Here is a 17,221-nt window from a genome sequence, read left to right as displayed (position 1 = left end):
GCCAATAAGCAACTATCAGTATCGACGTTCTATAAAGCACTACCTAATGATCCCACTCAAGATTATAAGCAAATTGTCAAAGATAAACTTGCTGAACTTGTTAAAAATAAAACAATAAATGAAACCACGGCTCGTTCCCTGATCCCCTTAAGCCCAGTAGCCGGTAAATTCTATCTTCTCCCAAAGATTCACAAGGTGAACAACCCAGGGCGCCCCATTGTTTCTGGCATTGGCACTGTTACCGAAAACCTCTCGCGCTATGTGGATAATCTCATTTGCGACATTCCGCCCAGCTTTCCCTCCTTCATTAAGGATACCAATGACTTTCTCTCAGACATCTCAAAAATTGAAATTCCTGATAACTGCCTTCTAGTCACCCTTGATGTTGCGTCACTGTATACTAACATCCCCCATGAAGATGGCATCGCCGCTGTATGCCTTGCGTATGAGCAGTCATCGTGCGACAAACCTATCGATTCTTCTGCTCTCCAAACATTCCTTAGGCTTATTCTTGAACTTAACAATTTTGAGTTCGACGGAGTTCATTACGTGCAAGTCAGCGGAACGTCAATGGGAACTCGAATCGGACCTAACTACGCTATTATCTTTATGGCTCACCTCGAATCAAACTTTCTTGACACCCAAAATTTAAAGCCAATGTACTATAAAAGGTACATTGATGACATATTCATGATCTGGCAACACGGTGAGGCGGAGCTTCTCACCTTCATTGAGGCATTTAACCTAGCCCATCCTAGTATTTCCCTTGCTCATTCCTATTCGGAACACAGTGTAAACTTTCTGGACGTCACCGTTACTACCTTCCAAGGTCGGCTTCAAACTAAACTGTATAGAAAACCGACAGACACGCGGCAGTATTTGCACTTCCGAAGCAGCCATGTCAGACACTGCAAGACAGCAATACCTTACAGCCAAGCCCACCGATTTAGGAGAATTTGCTCAAACCAAGCCGACTTTGACTCAAACTGTCGAGAACTCAAGACCGCCCTCCTGAATAAAAAATACCCGGAAAAAGTTATCGACGACGCTATTGTGCGAGCCAACCAATTAGACCGTAACGAAATCTTTAAGAAAAAAGCCCCCAACGGGAACCCGAAAACTAACTTAGTTTTAACCCACTCATCCTCCGCTCCAAGAGTGTCAACCGTGCTCAAAAAACATCATAATATCCTAATGCAAAGTGACCGCTTAAAAAGCATATTCCCCGAACCACCACGCGTTGTCTACCGGCGTAATAAGAATTTAGGTGACTTTCTTACTAACTCTCGTATCAACCGACCGGCAACTACTGGCTGCATGCCCTGCAATAAACCCCGATGTAAAGTATGCCCACACATGACCACTACACAGCGCGCCACTAGCACGGCTTCAGACTACTACGTAAATATAAAAGGTAACTGTAACTGTGACTCCGCTAATGTCGTATATCTTCTAGAGTGCACTGTTTGTAGGCAACAATATATCGGTCAAACTGAAACGCCCTTCCGAATACGGTTCAATAGTCACCGCTCTCATGCAAAAAGCTGCCCTTATTTGCCCCTGTCAAGACATGTGAACAGTCCCGGGCATACATTTGAACATCTTAAAGCAACGATTTTAGAATCCGCCTTCAAAACGCACCACGACCGCGAGGTTCGGGAATCTTATCTCATTTATAAGTTTGGGTCAGCCACGCTCGGAATTAATGAAAGTTACGGAAAACTAACGTGCTTATCCCTCGATTAAAATTAGCGGCTTCATAATTTTTATAACTATGTTCATTATTCCTACCCTCGAGTTTGCCATCAGAATTCGCAGAAACTCTCCTAATACAGCAGCTTTATTAGCCTAATGCGGCTCAACAATGCCATTTGTCCTGGGGAGGGAGGCCTCGTTCCCACCATCACTTAAGAATGTTTAACCCTTTGTGATCTATTCATGTTTAACCTTTTGTGACCCTACCTATTGCCTGTTAAATTGCTAGCTTCTGTGAAATGCTCTTTTGTGCCCCCTATCTATTCTCTTGACCCGCGGGGGGCACACCCATCTTCGCTTCCCCCGAACCAGTCTCAGCAGTCACTGAATACCTCAGTGTATACTCTTCCCTTTCTTTTCAAACCGCGGTTGTCCAGTTTCCCCCATTGTCTGAACTTGCAGCCCGCGCGGCATACCTTGACCCGTCATGGTGCAACCTTGAACGCTGCATTGTTAACACGACCCCTTTTTCTCTCCCTCGCTCCCCCCCCCCCTTTTATTTTTCTTGTTTTGTATGTTGATGTTGTAACATAGGCGTAGCCTGACTGTATGCACACTCCCCATTTCCGAAACATTTTCCGCTCTTTCTCACAGTTTTATGCAAACCTATATAAGAAATGTGTTCAAAATGTTTGTGATCTATTCATGTTTGTGATCTCTTTGTGATCTATTTATGCTTAACCTTTTGTGACCCTACCTATTGCCTGTTAAATTGCTAGCTTCTGTGAAATGCTCTTTTGTGCCCCCTATCTATTCTCTTGACCAGCAAGGGGCACACCCATCTTCGCTTCCCCCCGAACCAGTCTCAGCAGTCACTGAATACCTCAGTGTATACTCTTCCCTTTCTTTTCAAACCGCAGTTGTCCAGTTTCCCCCATTGTCTGAACTTGCAGCCCGCGCGGCATACGTTGACCCGTCATGGTGCAACCTTGAACGCTGCATTGTTAACACGACTCCTTTTTCTCTCTCTCGCTCCCCCCCCCCTTTTTTATTTTTTATTTTTCTTGTTTGTTTGTTGATGTTGTAAAATAGGCGTAGCCTGACTGTATGCACACTCCCCATTTCCGAAACATTTTCCGCTCTTTCTCACAGTTTTATGCAAACCTATATAAGAAATGTGTTCAAAATGTTTGCGACAGCAAAATCATGTAACTTTACTCTGATGAAGGCAAGTCCCGTTGCCGCTACGTAAGTAAACATTGTTTGTTATTGTTCTTGCTGTGTATCCGACTCTTTACTTATACTATTTCTGCGCGCTTTGTGAGTTTATCTTTTTCTAGATTTATATATATATATACATATTTAGGGAATGAGGGGGCTTTGAAGATGGTCACCAGATAGAAATAATATTTTGGAGAAGGTAGCGGCCTCAGACCTCTGCCAACATTTCGACAAGAAGACTTGTCTTTTTCAAGGCACCAGGGTTCATCTCTGGCACATGGGTTTATAGATAGAGATTGAGTTTAAGAAAGAGAAAGGAGGACATCATGTCGCCCCAGCCGGGGCGACATGATGTCCTTTTATTCATATTGCAGTAGGTCGGTACTGTCGCTCTGGTTATCGTGGTTTCCATTTTCAATAACAGCTGCTGAAACATCCCTGTCTGTGACAAGTGCATTTTTGGTTTGTGCATAATTATCGTCGTCCATCTGGTCTCTCGACGGTGCTTCGTTGGTTTCTTCAGCTGGTATCTCCTCGCGCTCAGTTTCACCGGACAGAGCAGAAACGATGGCCCGTTCCTGACCGGAGGCTTCAGAGATACTGGCGGATGAGTTGCTCAGAGTATCTATTGATCCATTGCAACCGTCTTCTCCTGTTTTTGTAGCGGTAAGAAGCGCTGAGTGCGGTTGTCGGGGTCGCACATCACGGTAAAGGAAACGTGGCCCTCCGCCGGCACTTTGGAGTAGTTGAAGTGCTCTTTTGGACTCCCAAGCATCAGTCTGTGTTCGGTTGACGTTCCGGGCGTCGCGATGTCCGAAACGTAGAAGGATCTGTCCTCACTTGGTTTGCTCGGCGAGTATAGGTGCGAGCGCCACCACATGTGGCGGCTGCTCCCCCAGCATCTGTACCTATTCCTGTTGTGAGACTCCTGTGCCTGCGGGTTTGCACTTCACTGCAGTTCTACCGCTAGGTGAATAAATTATTGCAGGGTCAAATATGGGGGCGGCGCAGTCAATATTGCCGCTTGGACGGGGTCAGCCAGGCCATCTATGACATATTGCCTCGTTGCAGGAGACAACCAAGGGTGGCCGCAGTCTATCAGCAGGCGGTGCTTCTCATACAATTAGTTCTGATGTCCTCCCCGCAGCCCTGATACCGGCTCCGCATCTCCATGTAGCGGGCGTCATAGGTACCTGTGAAGTTACCGAACGTAGCAAGCAGCGCCCCGCTCCAGCTTGACCAGGTAGAATGCGTCTGTTCCTCGTATAGATGCCATGCCCGGGCAGCGTCGAATCGGCGTTCTGTAGTGACTGACCTCTTCATGTTCTCGGGCCACGCGTGGCAAGCGGCAAGGGTGTAAGTTGTACCCTCCAAACAGCGTCGTCCTCGAATCCGCAAAATACCGGGACGTCTGCGTGGGCAGACAATGAGAACTCGCTGCCACGGACCGCGTAATCCAGGGCAGGAACGACGTCAGCAAGCCGCCGGCACACCTCTGTGAGGGCCTGGACAGCCCAAGAAGGGTGGCCGCCACGCGTAGCACTGGTCATCATCGGGAATGGTTGGCCACTTACGATGGAGAATCCCAATTTCAGAAATCGCGGCGCGAACGGTAGACACACTGGCGACTGAAGAAGACGTCAGCCACTTGATAAGGTCGCGCCCAAGGCTGGCTCGCCTGGGAGCTTGAAAACGTGTCAGCTGCGCCACTTGAAATGAACGTGTTACCGCATTGAATGACGCCAAGTTTATTCTCCCCTGAACGAGCCCTGCGCTTCTTCCTTCGCTTCCACTGTGGCCGTCCTCTTTGGCTTAGCAGGGGATTGACAACTGAGTGATGTTGAAGCACACACACACACACACACACACATATATAAATATATAGATATACATATATATTGTGGTGCCGTTTATTGGCACCTGCAAACGGCCACGTCGTCAAGTAAGGCAGAGTCTGAGCGGACGTAGAAAATTGGGGCTGAGGTTCGAGCTGTGCGAGGGCACACTTCGTTTCCTTCCAGAAGCGCTGCATGGCACATAATCTTATCGGAAGATTGTCCACCAACTGCTGTGTTATGACAGGACATAGCCACTGGAAAAATGTCCATCTGCTAATGTTCAGGTTCTTCGCTACAATCTTCCCCGGCGAGAAGAGGAGCCATCCTGGCAACTCATGGTGACGACGGAACCACCGGATCATAGTAGGGACTGAGTCGCTGAACATGCACAGTCTCACGGCCGCGGCGCCGAAGATCCGATGAGAGTATAACTGATTCGACGATATAATTCACTGGCGAAGTGCTTTTGCTAACACGGTAAGGACCGTAGTATTTCGATCTACGCTTCGGAGAGAGACCTGCAGAGGGACATGTCACCCAAAGCCAAGCAAGGGAGCCGGGAGAGAAATCGTGTGGTGCGCTGGACGCGTCATGGCGAGATTCCTGTAGCTGCTGGTGTTCAGAAGTGAATGAACGAGCGAGCTGGCGGCATTCCTCAGCAAACTGCGTAATCTGGCAAAATTGCTGTGCACTCGGAGAGATCAGGGCGGTATGGAAGTACCGTGTCCAGCGTGCAGGTCGGCTCCCGTCCGTAGCGGAGGAAGAACGGTGAAAATCCGGTACGCGCACGTGATGAACGGAAGGACCTAATCCCAGTTTGAATGGTCTCATGAAATATACATAGACAGCATGTCTCCCAGAGTGTGGTTGAATCGTTCGGTTAGGCCGTTGGTTTGGGGATGGTACGCTGTGGTAGTGCCGTGAACGATGTTACACTCGGCCAAGATCGCTTTGATAACGTCCGATAAAAATACGCGACCTCTGTCGCTCAGCAGCTGTCGGGGCACTCCATGGCGAATGATGAAACGACGGAGGAGGAAGGATGCCACGTCCCGGTCTGTGGCTGCTGAAAGGGCTGCTGTCTCAGCGTATCGCGTGAGATGATCTACCGCAACGATAATCCAGCGGTGCTCTCTGGAGGTGCACGGCAACGCCCCGTAGAGGTCGATGCCCACTCTATCGAAGGGACGGGCAGGGCACGGCAGAGGCTGGAGTTCGCTCGTTGTTGATCGCGGGGGAGACTTACGGCGCTGGCAGTCTGTGCAGGAACGAACATATTTTGTGACGAAGGTGTACACGCCTCACCAGTAAAAGCGTATGTCTTCAGGACACCTCCGTGGGCACACTGCGCGTCACCGTGGAACGAAGAACAGATGTGCACGCGTAAATGACGAGGGATGACCAGGAGAAGTGCAGCTTGCTGGGCCAGTTGGTACATTTTGAAATTGAAAAAACCAGCGAAATAGACGGAAGACGTAGAAGAGACGAGACAACACACACGCTGGACTAGCAACTGAAGATTTAATTGAAAAACAGAAACAACCAGAGAACGACCAAGCCTACGCATGCGCAACAAGTGCGCACGTTCTGATAAAACGCTATCGAAATACACTTTTTCCGCTCAGCTTTGTAGGAACGCGATCTCTTTATCGCTGAGGGAGATGGAAGAAACACTCACGCAATTTCCTTCTTCCTGTTGGCTGATGTAGAGCGATTCAATTATTTCCCTCTCTGTTTTAGTCCTGCCTCTTCCCAGAATCGTCACTCTTTCAAACAAAGCCTCACATTTGCCCTGACGTTTGCACTGACGACAGTGATAAGAAAGATGACCGGCTCCTTGCCCTCTGATCAACGCGCAGTGCTCTCGTAACCGGTCGTTGATGCATCGACCTGTTTGGCCTATATATACCTTACCACACGTCAACGGAATGTTGCAAATGACTCTTTCGTCACACTTTACGAATTGCTTTTCATGCTTCGTTTTACACGCACCTCTCTTTTTTCCCGCATTTTCAATGCGCGTGCACAACCCAGACAGCTTACATGGCGCGGAAAACACTAATCGCACACCATGCCGCGAAGCAATTTTCTTTAAGTTGTGTGACACTTTATGAAGGTAAGGCATCACTTGAAATTTTCTTTTTTCTTTGTTTTCATCAGGCCTTTGTTCACTTTTCTGTTGCCTTTTAAGCTTAACATGCAGGCACTCAGCGACTGCCGTAAGCACTGTGCTGGGAAACCCCGCTGCATTTAGCCTCTGAGCCTGACAGTCCAGGCTTTCCTGGATTGCGTGGACACAGCTTTTTTGGAGTGCACTGCGGAAACATAATGTGGCTATGCCTCTTTTTACCAATTTGGAGTGACTCGAATCAAACGGAAGCAGCGCCTTCTTAGTCCTAGGTGAGTAAATCCAGCAAACGTGGCTGTCGTCTTTAAAAGTTAGCGTTAAATCTAAAAACCTAATGGTTTTATTCTCAGCAAGTTCAAAGGTAAAATTTAGGGTTTCGGAGCACGCCTTAAAATGCTTTAAAATGTCTTCAGCCGCTTGTTTCGGGCAGTCAGAGGGCAAAAGTTTTAACACTACTAAAAAATCATCCACGTAACGAATCATGCGAAGCACTCTGACGTCACTTTCTCTGACTCCCTTAAGCTTTTGATCGAACTTAGACAGGAAAATCTTGCACAATACAGGGGCCACGGCAGAACCAATACAGATTCCTGTCTTTTGAATGAAAGTGCGGTCACGAAATTGAACTACAGTCGACGAGAGGTACAAAGCCACCAACTCAAGGAAAGCATCAGCACTGACACCGCACTCATTTTGAAACTTGACCACACCCGTTTCATCAATCAGTTCACGAATGGCAGAGAACAGTTCGTCATGGGGCACAGAGTAAAACAAGTCTTCGATGTCCACTGACAAGGCAGTAGTAGCCCCTGGCAGACCTTCTTGTAACGATGAAACCATGTCCATAGAGCTACGGGTTTCAAAAGGGTCATGTGGCTTCAGGGAGTTGAGTTGGCGCTGCAGAAACCGTCCGAGTATCTTCTGCCATGATCCATCTTCAGTAACTATCGCTCGAAGCGGGCAGTTAATTTTATGTGTCTTCGCAGCGAAAAAGACTTTCAGTTCTAAACCATCACTATTCTTTACAGCTTTTGCCAGACTTTCCAGGTTCAACTCGTTCAGTTTCTTGACAGCAGACTCTTTGCCTTCTTTGGTAAAATGCCCGCAGGCTTAAAATGTTTACGAATGGCTGCCGACGCTTTTTCACCAAAAGTCTCGTTTGGGAGCACTACGAAACCTCCTTCTTTGTCAGACGTCAGCAACGTCAGGTTGTGATCCACGAAATACTTTACAATCCTTTGCAACTCTCCGTTTTTGCCGCCTCGGTTACCTTCTTCTATTCCTGCCAAGCAATCAACTCCTTCAGAGACACAGCGGTCTTTTTCTTGCACGGACACCTTGTCAGCGACACCACGTACGGTGGCAAGTAATTCATGTTTCTTCATGGTAGGCTCCACGCTGTACTTCAGGCCTTTTCGCAAGGTGCATTCAAGGTCTTGTGGCAGAGAGGCTCCAGCAAGGTACGTCACAGAGTTTCCCGAAGATTGTTTCTTGCTTTTTGGGGGAAGCTGCCGTCTAACCTCATGCCAGTACCATTCGGTTAGCTGTGCGGCGTGTTGCCGTTCTTCTTGGAACCTGCGCTGACCCGTCACAGGATTCTGTCCCTCTGCACAAAGGATTCGAAGCCAGTCATATAGGTGGCTTACCTGTCTCCAGCATTCCGATTTCAAAATCCGGCATAATCTTCTCCAGTGGCCTGCAGAAGGTTCCAGTAGACCAAACAACGAGACGATTCCAGGAGGAGGTGCACCCGACTTGATGCAAAACGAGAAGTAACGAGCACGGCACGAGGTATAGGCGATAGCGCTGACACAAAAATTGGCTCGGTTGTTGGCAGGTTGAACACGAAGAGCCCAGAGGAGAAGAAATGTACGGAAGAAGTGCAGCTTGCTGTGCCAGTTGGTACATTTTGAAGGTGAAAAAACCAGCGAAATAGACGGAAGACGTAGAAGAGACGAGACAACACACACGCTGGACTAGCAACTGAAGATTTAATTGAAAAACAGAAACAACCAGAGAACGACCAAGCCTACGCATGCGCAACAAGTGCGCACGTTCTGATAAAACGCTATCGAAATACACTTTTTCCGCTCAGCTTTGTAGGAACGCGATCTCTTTATCGCTGAGGGAGATGGAAGAAACACTCACGCAATTTCCTTCTTCCTGTTGGCTGATGTAGAGCGATTCAATTATTTCCCTCTCTGTTTTAGTCCTGCCTCTTCCCAGAATCGTCACTCTTTCAAACAAAGCCTCACATTTGCCCTGACGTTTGCACTGACGACAGTGATAAGAAAGATGACCGGCTCCTTGCCCTCTGATCAACGCGCAGTGCTCTCGTAACCGGTCGTTGATGCATCGACCTGTTTGGCCTATATATACCTTACCACACGTCAACGGAATGTTGTAAATGACTCTTTCGTCACACTTTACGAATTGCTTTTCATGCTTCGTTTTACACGCACCTCTCTTTTTTCCCGCATTTTCAATGCGCGTGCACAACCCAGACAGCTTACATGGCGCGGAAAACACTAATCGCACACCATGCCGCGAAGCAATTTTCTTTAAGTTGTGTGACACTTTATGAAGGTAAGGCATCACTTGAAATTTTCTTTTTTCTTTGTTGCGCATGCGTAGGCTTGGTCGTTCTCTGGTTGTTTCTGTTTTTCAATTAAATCTTCAGTTGCTAGTCCAGCGTGTGTGTTGTCTCGTCTCTTCTACGTCTTCCGTCTATTTCGCTGGTTTTTTCACCTTCAAAATGTACCAACTGGCCCAGCAAGCTGCACTTCTTCAGTACATTTCTTCTCCTCTGGGCTCTTTTCTTCGTGTTCAACCTGCCAACAACCGAGCCAATTTTTGTGTCAGCGCTATCGCCTATACCTCGTGCCGTGCTCGTCACTTCTCGTTTTGCATCAAGTCGGGTGCACCTCCTCCTGGAATCGGCTCGTTGTTTGGTCTACTGGAACCTTCTGCAGGCCACTGGAGAAGATTATGCCGGATTTTGAAATCGGAATGCTGGAGACAGGTAAGCCACCTATATGACTGGCTTCGAATCCTTTGTGCAGAGGGACAGAATCCTGTGACGGGTCAGCGCAGGTTCCAAGAAGAACGGCAACACGCCGCACAGCTAACCGAATGGTACTGGCATGAGGTTAGACGGCAGCCTCCCCCAAAAAGCAAGAAACAATCTTCGGGAAACTCTGTGACGTACCTTGCTGGAGCCTCTCTGCCACAAGACCTTGAATGCACCTTGCGAAAAGGCCCAAAGTACAGCGTGGAGCCTACCATGAAGAAACATGAATTGCTGGCCACCGTACGTGGTGTCGCTGACAAGGTGTCCGTGCAAGAAAAAGACCGCTGGGTCTCTGAAGGAGTTGATTGCTTGGCAGGAATACAAGAAGGTAACCGAGGCGGCAAAAACGGAGAGTTGCAAAGGATTGTAAAGTATTTCGTGGATCACAACCTGACGTTGCTGACGTCTGACAAAGAAGGAGGTTTCGTAGTGCTCCCAAACGATACTTTTGGTGAAAAAGCGTCGGCAGCCATTCGTAAACATTTTAAGCCGTCGGGGATTTTACCAAAGAAGGCAAAGACGTCTGCTGTCAAGAAACTGAACGAGTTGAACCTGGAAAGTCTGGCAAAAGCTGTAAAGAATAGTGATGGTTTAGAACTGAAAGTCTTTTTCGCTGCGAAGACACATAAAATTAACTGCCCGCTTCGAGCGATAGTTACTGAAGATGGATCATGGCAGAAGATACTCGGACGGTTTCTGCAGCGCCAACTCAACTCCCTGAAGCCACATGACCCTTTTGAAACCCGTAGCTCTATGGACATGGTTTCATCGTTACAAGAAGGTCTGCCAGGGGCTACTACTGCCTTGTCAGTGGACATCGAAGACTTGTTTTACTCTGTGCCCCATGACGAACTGTTCTCTGCCATTCGTGAACTGATTGATGAAACGGGTGTGGTCAAGTTTCAAAATGAGTGCGGTGTCAGTGCTGATGCTTTCCTTGAGTTGGTGGCTTTGTACCTCTCGTCGACTGTAGTTCAATTTCGTAACCGCACTTTCATTCAAAAGACAGGAATCTGTATTGGTTCTGCCGTGGCCCCTGTATTGTGCAAGATTTTCCTGTCTAAGTTCGATCAAAAGCTTAAGGGAGTCACAGAAAGTGACGTCAGAGTGCTTCGCATGTTTCGTTACGTGGATGATTTTTTAGTAGTGTTAAAACTTTTGCCCTCTGACTGCCCGAAACAAGCGGCTGAAGACATTTTAAAGCATTTTAAGGCGTGCTCCGAAACCCTAAATTTTACCTTTGAACTTGCTGAGAATAAAACCATTAGGTTTTTAGATTTAACGCTAACTTTTAAAGACGACAGCCACGTTTGCTGGATTTACTCACCTAGGACTAAGAAGGCGCTGCTTCCGTTTGATTCGAGTCACTCCAAATTGGTAAAAAGAGGCATAGCCACATTATGTTTCCGCAGTGCACTCCAAAAAAGCTGGGTCCACGCAATCCAGGAAAGCCTGGACTGTCAGGCTCAGAGGCTAAATGCAGCGGGGTTTCCCAGCACAGTGCTTACGGCAGTCGCTGAGTGCCTCCATGTTAAGCTTAAAAGGCAACAGAAAAGTGAACAAAGGCCTGATGAAAACAAAGAAAAAAGAAAATTTCAAGTGATGCCTTACCTTCATAAAGTGTCACACAACTTGAAGAAAATTGCTTCGCGGCATGGTGTGCGATTAGTGTTTTCCGCGCCATGTAAGCTGTCTGGGTTGTGCACGCGCATTGAAAATGCGGGAAAAAAGAGAGGTGCGTGTAAAACGAAGCATGAAAAGCAATTCGTAAAGTGTGACGAAAGAGTCATTTACAACATTCCGTTGACGTGTGGTAAGGTATATATAGGCCAAACAGGTCGATGCATCAACGACCGGTTACGAGAGCACTGCGCGTTGATCAGAGGGCAAGGAGCCGGTCATCTTTCTTATCACTGTCGTCAGTGCAAACGTCAGGGCAAATGTGAGGCTTTGTTTGAAAGAGTGACGATTCTGGGAAGAGGTAGGACTAAAACAGAGAGGGAAATAATTGAATCGCTCTACATCAGCCAACAGGAAGAAGGAAATTGCGTGAGTGTTTCTTCCATCTCCCTCAGCGATAAAGAGATCGCGTTCCTACAAAGCTGAGCGGAAAAAGTGTATTTCAATAGCGTTTTATCAGAACGTGCGCACTTTTTGCGCATGCGTAGGCTTGGTCGTTCTCTGGTTGTTTCTGTTTTTCAATTAAATCTTCAGTTGCTAGTCCAGCGTGTGTGTTGTCTCGTCTCTTCTACGTCTTCCGTCTATTTCGCTGGTTTTTTCACCTTCAAGATGACCAGGAGCCATTTGCGACCTTCGGACGAATAGTTTCAGTGGTAAAGGAGTTGGTCACGGACAGAGAAATGGGCAGCTTGGCGGAGGAGAGAGCGGGGTGTGGCTGCTGGCGATCGACGGGGCAAAAATTCCACAATGAAAGCGATCCACGGATCCTTTCGCTGTTCAGCAGCCATGTCGGTGATATCAAGGGGGCCAGAGTGCACTCCACAGAAGATTAATCTTCCTCATCGGATGGTAGAGGAGACCTAGAAAGGTCATCTGCATCTGTGTGCTTGCGGCCGGACCGGTATACCACTCGTATGTCATGCACTTGCAGCCGTAGGGCCCATCGACCGAGGCGGCCAGACGGATCCTTTAGCGACGAGAGCCAACAAAGGGCGTGGTGGTCCGTCACCACGTCCAATGGGTGCCCGTAGAGGTACGGGCGAAATTTTGTAATAGCCCAAACGATCGCTAAGCATTCCTTTTCGGTCACGGAGTAGTTGACTTCGGCGTTTGTAAGATTACGGCTGGCGTAAGCGACGACGTACTCCTCGAATCCAGTCTTGCATTGTGCGAGTACTGCGCCCAGGCCCAGACCGCTGGCATCGGTATGGATTTCCGTGGGAGCGCTGGGATCAAAATGTCGCAGTACCGGTGGGGAAACAAGAAGGCGGCGCAACATATTGAAAACGTTCTCGGAGGCTGGTGACCAATCGCCGGTCTCGTTTTTACCACCAAGAAGCTTCGTCAAAGGCACAATGATGGTGGTGAAATTGCGAACAAAGCGCCGCAAGTAAGAGCAAAGTCCTATAAAGCTGCGAAGTTGTTTCATTGTCGTCGGTTTGGGAAATTCCGCCACGCCGCGAAGTTTTGCTGTGTCAGGAAGGACACCAACTTTTGACACCACGTGGCCTAGAATAGTAAGTTTTCGAGCTGCAAAGGGACATTTCTTCAAGTTTAACTGCAGGCCGGCTGTGCAAGGCAGGTTAACACTTGTTCGAGGTGGTTAAGATGCGTCGTCAAATCAGGGGAAAACACGACTATGTTATCTAAGTAACACAAGCATGTTTTCCACTTCAGGCCGCACAATATTTTGTCCATCATCTTTTCAAAGGTTGCTGGCGCATTGCAAAGCCCGAAGGGCATGACGTTGAATTCGTACAGCCCGTCAGGTGTGACAAAGGCTGTTTTGAGACGATCCGCTTCTGCCATAGGAACTTGCCAATAGCCGGACCGTAAATCCAGAGAAAAGAACTCGACTCCTCGCAAGCAATCGAGGGCGTCATCTATGCGAGGAAGCGAATAGACGTCTTTCCGAGTGATCTTGTTTAGACGGCGGTAGTCCACGCAGAAGCGAATTGAACCATCTTTTTTCGTCACAAGTACTACGGGAGAGGCCTAGGGGCTTGTCGAAGGGCGTAAAACGTCGCGCTTGAGCATGTCCGCGACGTGCTCATCAATGACTTGGCGCTCAGTGGGCGACACGCGGTATCGCCGCTGTCTTAGGGGTGCGTGGGAACCGGTGTCAGTATGATGCGAAACACTGGATGCCCGGCCCAATTCGACGCGTTGGGCATCGAAAGAGTCTCGGAAACGATGTAGAAGGGCCAGAAGCTCGTCTCGTTGCACAGAAGCCAAAGCGTCGTCGAGGAAACGTAAAAAGACATCAGCGCCACAGTTCACACTAGGCCCAGCGCGGCGAGGTGCAGTGATGCACCGTTCTGGAATGCGTCGACGATCAGATGATCGTCAACTGGCTCGACGTGGCCAAGACATTCGCTGTGAACCAATGTGGCGGGGCATGACGACGAGTTTGAAACTATGATTGTACCGAGACCAGAGCGAATTTCAAGGACCGCGAAAGGTAGCAGCAAACATTTCCGGGCGCTGACGAGTGGCGACGTCGTAAAGAAAACGGTGGTATCGGACAGACAGTCACAAGACACGGAAACAAGCACTGAGGTACCGGGAGGAATGTCGGTATCATCGATGGCAATCAATTTGGCGCGACGTTCAGGGATAGCGATGTCGTCAAACGGGAAAAGTTCAACCTCAGCGCGAGCACACCGAATGATAGCGTGATGTCCTGACAAAAAGTCCTAACCGAGGATGATATCGTGCGAACAGGAGGCCAACACGATTAACTGGATGATATAGACGTTCTGCTGGATTGTAACTCGGGTGGTGCACGTGGCCGATGGTTTCATGTCTTGAGCATTTGCGGTCCGGAGGGTGAGGCCATAAAGTGGAGTGGTGACTTTCCTAAACGAACGACAAAGACTTTCACGTATTACAGACACAGCGGCACCAGTATCGATAAGAGCGAATGCGAAAGCACCTTCTACGGTAACGTCAATCACATTGTTAGGCGAAAACGGAGGACTTGAGCAGTTCGACGTGGGCGCAGTTGTTGCCTCCGGAACTGCGGCCGCTAGTGTCCCTCAGCTGCGGGGTTGGCACGTGGGAGCATCGGGGAAACGGAGCGGCGACGCGGAGAAAAGGAACGGCGCCTTGAAGACGTCGAGGTCCACTGGTCAGCTGAGTACGAAGTGAGGGTTGCGCTAGAAGTAGCGGGAGCGAATAGTGGTGGAAATCCATAGGCTGGGAACTGGTAGGCGTCAACGGGAGGTTGGGGTCGACGGCGACATAAACGTGCCACATGTCCCGGAAGTCGACAAGCGAAACAGATGGTGCGGTTGTCGGGGGTGCGCCATGGATTCTGGGTGCGAGGCGCCGTTCGAGGATACGGCGCTGCTGACTGCTCCGCGGGACATACAAAGGAAGGGAATGGTGCTAGCGGCGATCTTGTGGCGACGGAAGCGTAGGTGAGCGGGGCTTCGACGTATGGTTCAGTAGGCGACACGACAGGAGGTGCGACCGACGCGGCCACTGGTGAAAGGATGGATGCCGGCGCAACTGGCGGCTGGCGTACGGAAGGGATCGTCTCGGCAACACGCTCTCGGATCACCCGTTGGGCCGACTGAGGCAACGTGGAAGGGGGCTGTGGAGCGCAGGGAAGCAGAGACAGCTGACGCAAAACCTCTTCTCGCACGAACTGCTCGATATGAGGCAGGAGAGCGGAGAGGTCAGGGGAAGCAGCCAATGCCGACAGCGACCCACGTTGCGGTTCTTCCAGCGAAGGGCGTTGGCGGGTGAAAATGCGCTGCTTGCGGAGCTCGTCATAGCTCTGACACCTGTTCACGACGTCGCTAGTAGTCTGCGGGTTTTTGCTCAGCAGCTTATGAACGCATCATCCTCAATGCCCTTGAGAATGTGTTTGATCTTATCGCTTTCGGCCATAGCTGAATTTGCACGCCTGCAGAGGTCGACTACGTCCTCTATGTAGCAAGAAAATTTTTCACCGGCCTGCTGCGCTCACTCACGCAGCCGCTGCTCGGCGTGGAGTTTGAGAACTGCCGGTCGGGGCGAAAACTTTCGTGAATTCAGCTTTGAAGTCTGGCCAAGTACTGAAGGTAGATCCGTTGTTGTTAAACTACGTCTCAGCCAGCACTGTAAAATAGAATCGGACGTTATTGAGCTTCATCGTGTCATCTCATTTATTAGGGGTGCTCACCCGTTCGAAGATTGAAAGCCAGTCTTCCGCATCGCGGTCATCGGTGCCGTTAAAGAAGGGCGGGTCTCGTTGACGGAGCGTACCAGAACGGACGATGGGCTGCTGGGGTGTGGGCGGCATGTCGTCGCTGACCGGAAGTCTTCTGCTTCGCAATTCCAGGCTGTCAGGCCTTGTGGGGATCCCGATGCGGCAACCTCCACCAAAAATGTGGCGACGTTTATTGACACCTGCAAACGGTCACGTCGTCAAGTCAGGCAGAGTCCGAGCGGATGTAGGAAACTGGGGCTGAGGTTCGAGCCGTGCGAGGACACACTTCGTCTCCTTCCAAAAGCGCTGCATGGCACATAACCTTATCGGAAGATTGTCCACCAACTGCTGTGTTGTGATATGACTTAGCCACTAGAAAAGTGTCCGTCTGCTAATGTTCAGGTTCTCCGCTACAATAAATAAATATATATATATATATATACATATATATATCTTATATATATATATAAGGAGAGTCAAGGACTTGCGAAGAGGTGTGAAGTGTTTATTCTGTATAAAAGAGCCGCGGGCGAAAGTTCGGTCAAGAGGTGGCGGTGATGATTGGGGAGCTTCGGATGATGAAGGCGATGCAATGATGAAAAGGCGCCCTATGAGAGGCGAGGCGCGTGATTGTCCCGGCACTGATACCGATAGACTCAGCTGGTGGTCACAGTTATCATATCTCTGCAAAACCACTCAACGACCGGTGTCTTGCTCATATCGGATCTCCGGACATAAGTTTTTAACGTGAATAGTGTACACTAGAGACTTCACTGCAGTGACGATCGGTGGCGGCACAGTTTGCAGTCGCGCAATATAAACAGGACACGTGTGCCTAAGCAATGGATGGCGTACCAATAACTAGAAGAGCAACGTTTGGGACAGTCCAGGCTGGTGCACAGGAATCCATAGAGATACCGAGTCCATAAAGAGACCAGGTGAGCGCAGAACTAGAAACTCATAGTGCACCGCACTCTTGAAATAAGGCATAGGTTAAACAGATGAATTGTGTACCAATTGCTCTGAAATGGTATAGTGTATACAGAAAGCATGTCGGAAAGCTTTGGATGGAAGCGTTTGCTCTATTCGTTCATTTGAGGTTAGGTGTAGTTTTATTAACAGTTCCGTCCACCCAAAGATGTTTCGCAACTGTAGCCGACATAAATTCTTTCCTAAATTCACTGAAAAGACCTCGTGGTGTCCGGTGGCGCATGAATATAGCGTGCCAAAAGCATAGCAAGCTCCAATACGGGCCGTCTGGACCTAGTGGGTCACGCGATGACCTGCAGTTTCAACCCAGAAAGGACCATCTGGTCTAACAAGTAGTAGACTGGAGAAGTCTATGCCGACGACTTCGAGCGGTGTTCACGGAAGTTATAAGTAGCGATGGG

This window comes from Haemaphysalis longicornis, unplaced genomic scaffold (genome assembly GCF_048455015.1).
Source record: "Haemaphysalis longicornis isolate Haplotype H1 unplaced genomic scaffold, Haemaphysalis longicornis Haplotype H1 scaffold_14, whole genome shotgun sequence".
Classification (NCBI taxonomy): domain Eukaryota; kingdom Metazoa; phylum Arthropoda; class Arachnida; order Ixodida; family Ixodidae; genus Haemaphysalis; species Haemaphysalis longicornis.
This window is presented reverse-complemented; position numbering follows the sequence as displayed.